Raw genomic sequence first — 15,258 nt, forward strand, 5'->3', positions numbered from 1 at the left:
CTTTCTGTGTGGTTGTCTCCTTGACACACTATCAAGGTTTTACCACATAATTTTGTGTTATCTATGTACTAAATTTGTTAGTATTTATTTTTTCTATGATTATATATTATTCATTCTCTTGAATACCATCAAGAAGAAACCTTTGATCTTCTAGATTATGGCTAATGATATTTTTATAGTATCTTGATTTTCTCTTACCCTTTGTCCCTTTATCACTCTACAATTTCTCCTTAACTTTAAATGTGATAGTATTTTGGTGGCACCAATATTTCATAGATGAAATCATTCTCTATTTGTCAATTGCTTATCCAAGAGTCAACATGTTGATGAAGGATATTTGTATTTTATAATTCCAACATATGTCAGAAAAATAGAAAGTGGTAAAAATAAACTACTTTCACCTACTAGCACACCATTCGACATGTTAATTGTTGGACGCTTAGATTCCCATTGATATTTTGATTTGTTTGGATTCCATTTTACATCATGTGGTGTATGTAAAGTAATAAACTTAGAACCATAACATTAAAATAATAACTATCTATGAAAATAGAACCAAGATATATCTCAACCTCATCATGTTCATGGAGACAACTAGGTATCAACGTGTAAAGGAATTGCATTGAAGACAAAGCAATGACACAATGTTTGTAGAGTAATGTTTTTTATTATCTTGGGTATCAAGTGTACTTGAACAACATACTAGTTTTTCGAATGGAGAGCGATCGGGAGAGCTAGGGTTCTGAGGAAGATACCCTTGACGGCGCCGACAGTACAGAGGTACGCGTCCAGACTCTGCACAGGATTCTCTGCAGCGCTACAGAGCTGAAGGGGATCAGCGAAGGACAATGGTTACGCCTCAGGGGGGGGCGTCAAAGCCCTCCCCCTCATTGCACAGTCCAGAGCCTGAGGTCATCTTTGGATCAGTTGATCCGAACATTCTCAGCAAAGGGAAAAAGCAACAAGGAAACGACAATGACCCGCCTGAAGAACAAGAAACGCAGGGGACCAACCCGAAGGTCACTTCCTCTACCTGCCGACCTGTAGCCAAAGAAAGGCCGCGAATAGAACTGCCCGGAGATCAGATCGACAGAAGGATAGAGTTCATGAAGGATCACGCTATCATTGGAAAATTCATAGGGTTTTGGCCCACTGAGAGAGCCTTAAATGGCTGGATTGCGGCTAAATGGAAACCTAAGGGAGACGTCACTCTCCAGCTTGGCCCGAAGGGCTTCTTCACTGCCATCTTTTACTGTCTCGAGGACAAATACAGGATCCTAGTGGGAGGACCGTACTTCTTCAACTCAGCGGGTCTCTACATGAGGGACTGGATGCCCAGATTCAACCCTGACAAGGAAGATCTCACTTGGGCACCAGTATGGATCCGTTTATACTCACTCCCCGATGAATACTGGGAAGAAGATTGTCTAAAGCGCATAGGAAACGGAGTGGGAGAATACATCAGGGCAGCAGAAGAAACCAAATCCCGGAAGTATATCTCCTATGCAAGAATATGTGTCTTTATCCGTCTGAATGAAGCGTTACCAGAGTCTGTTACCCTTGCCCATCGCGACGAGGAATGGATCCAGCCCCTTGACTACGAGCATGTGCCTTTCAGGTGCAGAAGGTGCCATGCTCTGGGACATCTGTTCAGGGACTGCCCCCTCAATGCCAAAGCCAGCTCCTCTGATCCTTCTGAATCCCCTACTCAGGATGGTTTCACCAAAGTCCCCAGTCGAAAGCGCTCGCATAAAAAGCCTCAGAATGGGTCCAAACCCCAGCCTACCAAGCCCCATCATCCTGCTTCCAAGAATAGCTTTGACGTTCTAGGCGATTTCTCTGAAGATCAGCCCCTTGACTCTGACAATATCCATGAACGCCCTTCCTCTTCCACCCATCCCCCTCCATCCGACCCTCCCCCCAAGTCCCAGTCTCCCATCATCATCCCAACCATCCTCAGCAGGATTCCGAAAGAATCGGCGGAGATCCCCAAGGAAATGGAGGTGGATGGGAAAACATCCCTCCCGCAGGACTCAGAGAACAATCAAGAGGAAACCAGTCATGTTCATAAAATGGAGGAAGAGCCAGAGAGCATAGATCTGCATGGTCTGGACATTATAGAACTGGAACTAGCTTGCAAGAAAAAAGCTTATGAATCTATCTCTGAGACAGATCTAGAAAAGCTGGAGGTGGTCATCTCCAGAGCCTATCACCAACACCAACTGGGTATACAACCTGGTAGCACTTGGGATGGTAGCCTGCGTCCAAAGGATTCCAAAAAGAGAGGACGGAAGACAGATCTCCAGAGAACAATAGAGATTGGAAAAATCCTGGTGGATTCCGGTAGATATGCGAAGTTGACGAAGTACTACAGTCCTGCCCAAAATAGTTGAACCATGAAGCTTGTATCCTGGAATTTAAGAGGGCTTAATAGCCCCGGAAAACTCAGGATGTTAAAAAACATGATCAAGTTGGAAAAACCGCAGATGTGTTTCCTCCAGGAAACCAAATGCAATAGCACTACGCTGGGTCGCATACTCTCCAAAGCCTGGCCAGGGTGCAGATCTGTTGCTGTAGATGCCACGGGAGCTTCGGGTGGGTTAGCAATAGCATGGAACACCCAAGCTGTATCTCTCACAGACTTCCACGCCTCCCATCACCTCATACAGGCAGCCTTTCACATTCTAGGTACCAACATTCATGGTAACCTATCCAATGTCTATTTTCCGCAGGATACTGGAAGTAAAAATGCGCTCCTTGATACCATTGAAGCACTAAACGCAAATAGGCAACATCCACTTTGGATCGTGGCAGGGGATTTCAACATGATAACCAGATTAGAAGATAAGACTGGAGGGAGAACCAGATTGGATCCAGAGGTAGATCGCTTCAAGGACTTCATCAGAAACGCCTCTCTCATAGATATGCCATTCTGTAATGGCACCTTCACCTGGAGCAATCGGCGAAGTGGCAAGCATCAGATTGCTTCTAAACTAGATCGCTTTCTGATCTCGGATAATGCGGTGCATCTCGGAGGAGATCTCTCGGCTGCAATCTTGGCCCATACTGGGTCGGATCACTGGCCGATCGCTTTGCAATGGCAGCGTCCAGGGGATCGAACCAAAAGACCTTTCCGTTTCGAGGGATTTTGGCTTACACATCCTGCTTTCAAGGACTTCGTCAGAACTATATGGGCCTCCTTCATCCCACCAGAAGGTTCAAAAATGTTCCAGCTTCAGCAGAAGTTGCGGTTTTTAAAAAGTCACCTAAAACGCTGGAACAGGGAAACCTTTGGGAACATATTTGAGGCGCAACAGGAGCTAAATCAGGAATTGAAGGATCTCCACCAGAATGTAATCAATAAAGGGCACACGGAGGCAACCTTGGATCAGGAACGGCGCATACACAATCAGCTTGAAGAGAGGAGGAAACAGGAGGAAATTTATTGGAGGCAAAAGTCAAGGGTCAGGTGGCTAAAAGAAGGAGAGCGCAACACCAAGTTCTTCCACAGAACTACAGTGCAGAGAAGGATGCATAATAACATTCCTTTCATCCAGAACCAAGAAGGGGTAAAAGTTGAGGAGCACGAGGAAATAGAAAAGACACTCCTCCATCATTTCCAGCAAGTACACCAAGAGCAGGCAATGGATCGGCAGCGGGCGATTGGAAAAATAACCAGCAACATACCTAAGCTGGTCACAGAGGAACACAACGAGCTTCTCATGCGCCCTATTCTTACCCAGGAAGTAGACGAGGCAATGGCGCAGCTCAAAGAAGGTAAGGCCCCTGGCCCAGATGGTTTCACAACCACGTTTTTTCATGCTTTTTGGGACTTGATTAAAATGGAGGTTTGGCAGATAGTAGAGGAATCCAGGGCACTGCGTTGGCTTCTCCCCTCCCTCAACTCCACTTTCATCACTCTCATTCCCAAAGAGGAGAATGCCATTACACCTGATAAATTCAGGCCCATTGCTCTTTGTAACGTCATTTACAAAATTATATCCAAAGTCATTGCCAATAGGTTAAAACCTCTCCTACCCATGCTCATCTCTCCGGAGCAGTCGGGTTATGTTGAAGGCAGACAGATAATGGATGGCATTATCCTCTCGCATGAAATCATTCATTCGCTCAAACAATCCAAGCAAGCCGGTATGTTACTCAAGCTAGATCTCTCTAAAGCTTTCGACAAGCTCAGCTGGTCCTATATTCAACATATGTTGAAAGCTTTTGGCTTTTGTTCTGCTTGGGTTCGTTGGATCATGAGTCTTATCACTTCCACTCATTTCTCCATCCTGGTCAATGGTATTCCCTCCCGCCCTTTCAAGCCCTCCCGAGGCATAAGACAAGGGGACCCCCTCTCCCCTTTCCTTTTTGTGCTTATGGCTGAAGGACTTGGTAGACACATCAAGCATGCCCTCCATTCTCATCAGCTCAGAGGAATCTCTATCCACAACTCCCCAGCCTCCTCTCATCAGCAATTTGTTGATGACACCATGTTATATGGCTACCCCTCAGTCCAGGAAGCCTCTTGTTTGAAATCCCTGCTCAACGATTTCTCTGAAGCCTCAGGCACCCAGGTCAACTGCTCCAAATCACAAATCTTCTTCTTCCACACCCCTCCGTCGGTTAAAACTGCCGTTTCCCGTATCCTTGGCTTCCACACAGCCTCTCTCCCCTCCACTTACCTTGGAGCTCCCCTCACTGCCTCGGCCTTAAAGCAGCCTGCATGGCGCATCTTGCTAGAGAAGCTCGATTCAAAACTCAACTTGTGGACTCACCGCTCTCTCAATCTAGCTAGTAGGGTGGTGCTAATCAAGTCCATCCTCCAAGCCATGCCCCTCTATCTTTTTTCTATCCTGGCAGCACCAAAATGGGTATTAAAAAGGTTGAGGAATATGCAGCGTGACTTTTTGTGGGGAAGCTCAGCCACCAACCGCAAATGGGCACTTGTGAAGTGGGATACTGTCTGCATGCCCAAAGTCAAAGGAGGCATTGGATTGAGAGATCCTGAATACAGCAATACCATCATGAACGCCAAGATCTGGTGGCAATGGGTGACTAATCCAGATAAGCTATGGGCTAAAATATGGACCGCCAAATATGCCAACAACAGGCCCCAAGAAGAGCTCATTAGACTCACACCCACAGACAAAGGATCGCTTATCTGGAATGCAGCCAAGCAGCATCATCAGCTCATTCAAAAGCATAGCTTTTGGGAAATTAGGAATGGTCATATTGCTCGATTCTGGAATGACGCTTGGAACCAAATGCCCAAACTCTCGAATATTCTTCCACCAACGATAATTCCGAACAGGCAGGAGCAGCAGCAGGCAACCGTCCATCAATTCTGGACACAGGAAACGGAAAATGGATTCAGGAAATGGCTGCCGACCAATCAGATAACCCATAACACTAGCACTCAGGAAGAAGTAGATCTTGAGAACGAGTTAAGGAAGAGAAGCATCAGGTGTGAGGATAGTGATGACATTCTCAGATGGGGTTATCTACCTAAAGGTTCCTACTCCACCTCCGAGGCCTACAATCTTATAGGCGACTTCCCCAATAGGCCGGATCCTCTCTGGGGGAGAATTTGGAGCTTCAAGGCATGGCCCAAAATCTCCCACTTCCTATGGATGGTAGGGCACAAAAATATTCTCACTTGGGACAGGTTAAGGAGACGCCACTTCCACGGTCCCTCGATATGTCATAATTGCTTTCAAAATGAGGAGACCTTGCAGCATCTCCTGGACACTTGCTCACTCGCCAATCAGCTGTGGGAAAAGGTTAGCTTCAGATGCCAAAAAAGGTGTAAAGGAGAAGGCGATATCATTGATACCATCCGACAGTGGTCGAAAAGCCCCTATGGCTGTGAGATACTCAATCACCTTTGGAACATCATCCCGAGCACAGTATTATGGAACATCTGGAAGGAAAGGAACAGGCGCATATTTAAAAACCAAAGCTCCCCCATTGAGGAAATATGGAGCAGATTGCATAGCAATCTCAGAGAAACCATGCTTCTTCGATCATGGACAAAAGAGGACCTCCCTACTACAGATAATGAGAAAAATATCCTCGATAATTGGAAGCTGCAAATGCCTCAAGATTATGCCATACATCAGACAAGGAACTGCAACAGCAAGGAAAACAGCAGATGGACTGCCCCTCCCATCAACTCATACAAACTCAACTTTGATGGAGCCTCTAAAGGCAATCCTGGACCAGCAGGATTTGGAGGCATCATTCGAAATCACATAGGCACCCCCATGCAGATCTACTTCGGCAATATCGGCTGGGACACCAATAACTCAGCCGAGTTGGAGGGACTCTGGCAAGGGCTCTCGTTAGCCAGGAGACTCAATTTTCAACCTCTGATGGTGGAAGGCGATTCCCAGATCCTCATCAACATGGCTACGCGCATTCAGAATGGCTCTCAAACCAGAAAAGTTGCTAACAGCTGGAGACTAGAAGCAAGGCTAGACAACATAGCTCATGAGATACGCAATCACAAGGCCCTCTCCTTTCATCACACAAGAAGAGAAGGTAATAAGATCGCTGATCTCCTAGCCAATATTGGGGTAGAAAATAACCAAACCCTCCTATCAGGCAATTTGGACATCATCCCAAGCAATCAACAGACTCAGGACTGTGAGAGTCTTCTCCGCAGCGATGCTGAATCCCCGGATGCGGGTGATGGCACGTCACACAGGGACGAGCCACATGCCCAGCATGTGCCGCCCCGTGCTAACAATGCCGCGTAATGGTTCTACGCCGCCAAGGTTTAAGGTTTAGTTGCCCGAGCTCTTGGCATTCAATGCCGAGCAGGGTGAAGCAATGGGACGGCCGAGTGCAGTTAATGCATGCTTTGTTCGAGGGAATAATGCGAGTCTTCAAGGGGAAGGCGGAGCACTACCAGTTTATTGTTATGGTGAGGCAGGGGAGGTGCATACTCAGAAGGACTCTGGACGGGTGGGCGCTCCACCACCTCACATCGCAGTCTCAGTTTATCGCAGCAGTAAATCAAGCGCATACCTCAAGTGGGAGTGGCTCGCTGAGGGCTATTGGGGTATATTGGAAGCACGGAGTGAAGATTTACACTCAGGCAAAGACTGCTCTGAGGCCGCCAGTCCTGGGTGTGATCTTTGGCAAATTCTGCTCGGTGTTTGTTCTCACCACTCATTTCAGAAACTGCAATCCTGTAGCAGTTTCCACGGGAACCTCAAAACCACGAGAACAGTCCTGGAACGAGAGGAAGGCGTCGGGAAGTCTATGGCCAAACTGCGAGAAAGGCAACCAAGCAGAAGGGGACCTGGGCGAGGTGCATCCTCACGCCCCCCTGCAGCAGATGAGCACCATCACTGCTGCTGCTGTTATTGCTACAGGAGAGCGAGAGCTACACCAATTCCGGCTGGGCAGTTCATGGAGGTTGGCAGCTCAAGTGAAGGAGAGCCACAGCTTCCAGCATTCGGCTCAGTCATCTTCAATTTGGGCAGCTCGAAGGATAATGCAGCTATCAGTGCTCATATCTCTGTACTCTTTACTAAGGCACCTGAAGGAAATAAAGGAGGAAAGCAACCAGTTTCGGCTGAGCCACTCCCAGAAGGCAGTGGGGAGGAAAGTCCAGTGCTGCAGCCACCAATCGAAGCTGGCATCTCTGGGAAAAAGCTCCAGCAAGCCCCGTCTCATCCTCTGGAGCTGGAAACTTAGAACATTGCAAAGGAGCCTATGGACATGGGGCCAGGAGACCCTGCAAGCCAAGGTTGGAGCTGCTTCATTGTCGAGGAGCCCGAAGATTGAGCCCCAAAAGCACGCTCCGGCATACTCCTTTCTCCGTCGGCGCCGGTCCATGTCAAAGGTCTCAGCGGGTATTGGGGTTCTCCTCGTTACTGTGTTTGATAATCTTCAGTTCTTAATTTTGTCATACTTATGTCGGTCACATGTCTGGACATGGTTCACTGTTACTGTTTAGCTGCCTCTGCGCGGGCGTCTCGTTTCTGTTTAGTTCAATGCTGTTGCAAGTTCTGGTTTAGTCTTGTCATTTTGGTCTTTTGTTTTAGTTTGCTCTGGAGAAGTTTCAGTAAGTCCTGTAGGTGCTGCCCCTGCGAGGGAGCATTTTGTGTCATGCTAAGTTTTCCAAGGTGCCATAGCTGGCCCTGGATGGCCTGTTTCTCTGCTTGTAAAGATCACCTGTAAATATTATATAATAGAATAGATAGTTTTCACCGAGAAAAAAAAAAAATGTTTTTTATTATCTTGATTACTTTTGTGATGTCACAGTGATGTGTGTAAGTGACACCAAAGAGTGATCCATACCTTTAATGGTGGAGCATACTATTAGCCATAACTAAATTGAGAGTAGACACCTTGTAGTCATTCTAAACAATATATTTATATATGTGTAACATCAAAGAATGAAATCTTAATTCTACAATGCATTTGTGTGGGTGAAGTGAGTAGATTATAAGTACCTCATTTATGTCCAATCATAAATACACGAAATTGGAAAAAGAAATAATATTTACATGATACTTGTCATTGATGCTCCATTCATGTCATTAAAATCACTTAGGAATAATACATACGCTCATGAATAATGCCTTGAAATGAATGTTATAGTCAAATATTAAGTACATACTTATGGTTGTTGGAACTAAAGGTACATTCACCCATATTCTCGGTTGTCCAAACATAACAAAGCAAGCAAGCTAGTAATATTATTATTCTTATCTAAGAATGACTTTAAGTAAACTAGCCATCATTGAGTAATTAAAAAAAAAAAAAATAAAGATCAAATTTACATACTCATATTACTTCTTAACAAATCTGTTACGGAAATTTAATCTCCTAAAATTTTAACCTAAACAATTATTTATTTTATAAAATTTCAACATAATTACTAAAAATTTTCATTTTAACATTTTATTAATTCCCTTAAATAGATATATCTAAAATATATCTACAAAATTTAATATAATAGATTATTTATTCCTTTACCATGATAACTTTACAAACACCAACCACAAAATGGCTCTAAATTCAATTGTTACTTTCATTATTGATATTTTCTTTCATTATTAAGTTATTCCCATTGCACCAATATTTTTTTATCTTTATTTTCTATATCATATATTTTATTTTTTATTTAATTAAATATATAATTATATGTATTTAAATATTCTATTTTAATATAAATCTGAAATTAATATACTTATAAAATAAATAAATAAATAATTATTATTATAATAATAATAAAATATAATTTTTAATAAATATTTTAAAATTTTGATTCAATTTCAAAAAGACATTGATCAAGAAAACACTCATCGTATAGACGAGTTAAAACGTCCATAAGGAAAATCGAAACAAATTTAACTCATCGGATGAGAAACGCAGGAGATGTCATAGAACGCATCAAAGTAATCATATCCAAACCCAAAAAAAATTAGTGGTACATTATTATAATTGTTAAATTAGATATTGGATTGATATACACGTTATTAAATAAATAGATTTATATAAATAATCAAAAATATTTTCATAAATAATATTAATTTTTTTTATAGATATATTATTTAAGAAAAATAAATTTATTAAACAAAGTTTTTTGGTAGAAATCACATGAGAAAATTTTTTGGCCGTTTCAAACCAACAAGTGTAATTCATCGTTAGGACCAATGAAGAGGCAGAGCATGGCAAAGGCTTAAATAGAGAGCAAGGCCATGGTCTGCCTCTTCATCTGGTCTTGATGATGAACCACACTTGTTGGTTCGAAATGCGTCGGCCAAAAAATTCTTTCATATAATTTCTACTGAAAGACTTTATTTAATTCATTATGGAGCATAGAAGCTTGAATACAGAAAAAATAAATTCTATATTCAGAAATGATCCAGAAGACATTATTAAATCGGTAAAAAAAAATATGGATCTTTATAGCTATTATAAAGTTGTAAGTACTTTTGTAGTGGAGTCATATATTTATCACCAAGAGGGCACTACACAAGTGTAAGGACGAGTTTTATTAATATCCACATGCACGAAATAGTGTGCCCTACCAGTGTTCAAAATTGAACCCTTCCTAGCCCTTCCTAGAAGGGCTAAAGAAAACTTACACTTCCAAAAAAATTTAAAATATCAAAATCACTAGTCAATTACAAAGGTTAGATTAAATTTTTATATTTCAAAAGAAGGGAAATATTTTTAATAACTTGTCAATACTTTTTTAAGTTTACGATAATTTCAAGTTTATACTAGCGCATAAATCAATTTGACTAGTGATAGTTTCGTAGAAGAGACTAGTCAAAGTCCAAATGACCTCATACAATTTAATAGTTATGTCATGATTTGGGGACGTTTCCTTGAGGCCCCCAACTTACGCCAACATGATGCAACTTGCAACAATAATACATGCAACTGTCATGGTAATATTACACCTAGCACATGGCGACATAGCACATTAAATAACCATTCAACAACTATACACGTGCTCTCACTCCTTTGTGATTATCCTTGAGTGCTCTTTCCCTGCGTCCATTTTTTCCATTTTCACTTGAATTGCAACCCATCATCCATAGAAGGAAAGTTATCATTCGATGCTAGACTATAAGGTATTTTTCATTATCCTCCTCATATCTTCATGAACATTTGTTTTTTCATTCTATGGATTCTTTAATGCAACACTCCTTGAAGTAATGTCAACCTTCATGGTCACACAATGTATCATGGGTACCACAGAATCCACACCTGAGGAAATGAAAATTGTGGCTAGATACCCTGAATGCAACTTCTTGTCATCCTTCCATTCTAGGAATGGGTGGTGGAATTATTTTCTACATTGTTATTGGTGCAAGTTTTTATTTTCATAGTTATATGAATCTACCAACTATGAAAAGAATATCTATATTGTATCAAGGGTATTGGACTCCACAACTATAATGCTCTCATTCAAACTCTTGCTTATTTTTCTTCGTTGCTTAAATCCATATAAATTTCTTGCCAAAGTACAAATTTTCATGAAGTGTTTGTTCTCTATCATAAAGCTATAGGTTTACTTGAATGTTATAAAACATAATTCAACAAATCAATGAATAACCTATCAAGAAAAATATAGACAAATCCTATGGAATCTTGCTAAGGTTGCATTTTTTCTATCTCAATCTTATTAAGGGATTTTTAATTTATGTATTTACTTATTCTATTGTTTTTATTTATTTAATAGGCATAAATCTTGAAAAATTTCTCCTATTGATCGTCCTAAGAAGGATAAAATGCAATTGTCAAGTATTGAATCATTTTTCCTTACACAACATTCTAATCAACCATGTAATATTCAAAATGAAGTTGATTCTCATCTACATGAATATGATGAATCAAATAGTGTAGAGCTTGTTGAAATAGAAAACCCATCAAAGAAACACAAAATAATATTCAAATCCAAATGGAATACAAGGTTTCCATGGGCTTATGTTTTAAAACATTTAATGGTAATGAAAAGATAAAATGTTCTTGATGTGTTAAATTTAAAAGTGAGACTCCATTTTCAAAAGAGGGAACTACCACTCTTCAAGTTAGTGGTATAAGTGGCCATGCAAATCAAAAGCTTAATTTTTTTATTCAACTTTTGGAGGGAAAAAGCGATTGAAGCAATATTCCAATCACTAAACATGTAGAACTAATGGTAAATGTTGGGAAGGAGAAAATTATAACAATGATTGAAAACATGTATTTTGTTGCCATACATTATTTATCTTTAGAAATGTATAATTCAATATGTGACTTGAATAGGTATAAATCCAATCCACGCGTGCTTCTAACAAATGAATATTCTACATACACAAATACCACACCAAGAAAAGATTTTCTTCAAGTTGCTAAAGAGGTGTATTGGAACAAACTAAAAGACAAGATTTTACATAAGTCATTTTACTCAATTTTAGTTGATGAAAGCACTGATCAAATTATGGAACACCAATTGATTGCTTATATTACATATTTGATGAATGGAGGAAGAGGTCAATGTTTAACAAAGTTTGTATGTTTACTTCAAATAAAGGATGGAATAGCTCAATGTATGTATGATCTAGTGAGAACTCTTTTAGCATAAATGGATTTATATTTGATGAAGTTTGTTGGTTTTGGTTCAGATGGTGCATCTTCCATGAGGGGTATTCATGAGGATTTATCTCCTAAGCTTCGTATGCTCCTCATTTATTAGTTATCCATTGCATAGCTCATGGGGAAGCATTAACAATCAATGAGGCTTCATCTCATTTTCCAGAGTTGTAATATATTAACAAATTTGAAAGAAAGTTTATTCATGGCTTGGAACATCAACTAAAGGACATGGAAAATTGAGAGAGCTAATGTATACATTTCAAATCACTAAGTTAGTGGTCTTACAAATTCATCAAATTAGGCGGCTCTCTAGAGGAAAGGTCATGGAAATACTTGTTAAACTCATGCATTATTTATTAGGATTGGGAGTCAGGGGAGAAAAAAATGTATGAGTTGGAAACAATATTTCAAGTGCATACTTGCATCCATATACTTGTAGACATGCTCGTTGAATTAAATAATTTCAATCAGAATTTCAAAGAGGATCATGTTGATATTACATATATTGACACTACTTTACATGTTTCTCTTAGAAATCTTCGTAAATGATTTTTGGAAAGCTTTTTTGGTGTAGATGCAGTGCATATGCCTTCTTTTTTAGTTAAAGCATAAAGAGGAAACCTTGAATTTGCAGATAGCATGGTACATTTACATCCATTGAGGTTCAAAAGTTTTCCAAAGATGAAAATATTGCGGCTACTATATGATTGTATTATTTTGGGAAAATGTTTTATTGTAAAGGTGATTAAATCTTTAGATAGGAGATTCATAGATTTACATGTATTTAGTGTGGCTAAGTTTTGCACTTCTCAACATTATTATGAAGAAGTGAATGATATAGACTGTCCAACAAAAAGATAGCTGAAATGTTTATGTGAAAAATCTATTGTGGATACTGCTAGATGTTTGGGTGAAATGAATGAATTTATTTGTGCTATTTGTAAATAATATCCTAAAAATCATATGTATTGCATGAGATCTCTGTGGAGATGAACATGAATGGTTTGAAGACTTTCCATATTTGATGCAATTATGGCAAGCTATTCTTGTTATCCAAGCAACCACATCAGTGTGTGAAAGAGGCTTCTGAAAATTAAACAGGATAAAAAATGATGATAGATAAAGACTTGCATTGCAGACGCTAGATATGTTAATTTTTCTATCTCTAAGTGCACATCATGCTCTAAATGAGGTAGATTAGAATGCTACTTATGATGTAAGGAAATAAATGAAAACTAGAAATCCATTTCCATTGGGAAAATATATTTATATTTTCAATTATGTAAGTCTAAATACTTTTGGAAATCATCTAATGAAACATATGTGTACCTTTTTTTAATGGAATTTGAGATTTTTTGTTTGTTTATTTACTAGTTATATTGAGATTTTATAGTTTTTTTATTGAAGCTACTCTTTAAATTTATAAGATTTAGAATGAAACTATTTTATTATGGAATTTTTTTGAAGAGTTTATTTAATGTATACTTTTCAGTAGAAGTGAATTCTTTTTATAACCTTTCATCCTTGAAGGGTTAGATGAATATATGCCCTTCCAAATGAAATTAAGAGAAGACCTACTTTACAGATGTGGATTAAATACTACTAGAAACCAAAAGGAGGCATAGAACTACATTTGGGGTCAAAGGGATTCTTTACAGTTGTTTTTGCTAATATTGAGGATAAGGACAGAGTGTTTGAAGGAGGGCTCTACTTCTATGCAATAGCAGGCCTGTACATGCGACCATGGGTTATGAATTTTGTTCCAGAATGAGAGACTTTTACCTCGGCACCAGTGTGAGTCAGACTCTACTCTCTACCTTTGGATTACTAGTAGCTAGAATCGCTATCTTCCATAGGAAACAAGCTAGGATGCTTCGTTAAAGCCTCTGAGGCAACCAGAAGAGGTAAATACACATCCTTTGCAAGAATATGTGTGGAAATGGATCTTTCTGGAGCTTTGTCAGATGAGGTAATATTGGAAGTGTATGATGAAGAATGGGTGAAAATAGTGGACTATGAGCATATCCCATTCAGATGTCATAAATGCCATGAGCATGGGCACCTATTCAGAGCATGCCCTCTCAGTGAAACAGAAAACAAGGGCAAAGAAAACACCATGAAATATTCTTAAAGCTTTCAAAAGGTGGTCCAGAAAGGAAAGGGAAGCAAAAAGGCATTGAAGAAACTTCAATTAGAAAAGCAACGAGCCAGTCAAAACATGTTTCAAGCCCTAGAAGAGGAGGATGTGATAATGGAAGCAGATCAGGGCAAGGGAGACAGACCAATGGAGGAGGGGAATGTAGTACATGATGAGCAAACCCAAAATAGCAATAAGTAGAAAGGGGAAATAATAAGTGACATAGAACTGGAGCTGGACCAAGAAATGACCCAGAGTGAGATGGAAACGGAGGACAACAAACTACAGGATATTCTTGAAAAAGAGAACCAGGGAGGGAGTGGATTCGTTGCCTCTAGAAGAGTTCCACAAAGTTCAATAGTTGTTTTTATGGAAAACGCAGACCAAGGGGCTGGAAAAGCAGGGAAAAAAGTTAGACAGGGTAGCGAAGGGGTGAAAGCCATGAAGACCACATCAGGATTAGCACCCAGAATCCTGGGAAAGAAAAGAGGCCGGAAAAAGCAAAACGAACTGTTGATGGAATGTGGAAAGCTAATGATAGACTCAGGTAAGATGAAAGATCTATCTAGTTACTCCTTTACAAATCTTTAATAATGAAGTTCACTTCTTGGAATATAAGAGGTCTAGGCAGTAGTAGAAAACAATGATTACTTAGCAATAGGATGAAACAAGAAGCTCCGGATGTGATATTCATCCAGGAAACAAAGTGTTCCATGCAAAAAATAAGCGAGATTCATAATAAATGGCTCAACAAATTTGAGTTTCTAGAGGTCAAAGCAGAGAATACAGTAGGAGGAATTCTCACTCTTTGGAACCCCCACAAAGTTGATGTCATAGATGCGGATGCATCTAGAAACTATCTTTCAGTGGTCTTTCAACCTGTGGGAGACAAAGAAGTATATCTGGTCACAAATGTGTATGGCCCTCAAAGATTGGATGACAAACTCAAGCTTCTAGACTCCCTGCAGGATCTTAGAGAAAGACATGCAAGAATCCCTTGGATCTTAGGG

The sequence above is a fragment of the Pinus tabuliformis genome, chromosome 1_2 (genome assembly GCF_031772625.1).
Source record: "Pinus tabuliformis cultivar Carrire ecotype Pingquan chromosome 1_2, CPIR1, whole genome shotgun sequence".
NCBI classification, from domain to species: Eukaryota; Viridiplantae; Streptophyta; class Pinopsida; order Pinales; family Pinaceae; genus Pinus; species Pinus tabuliformis.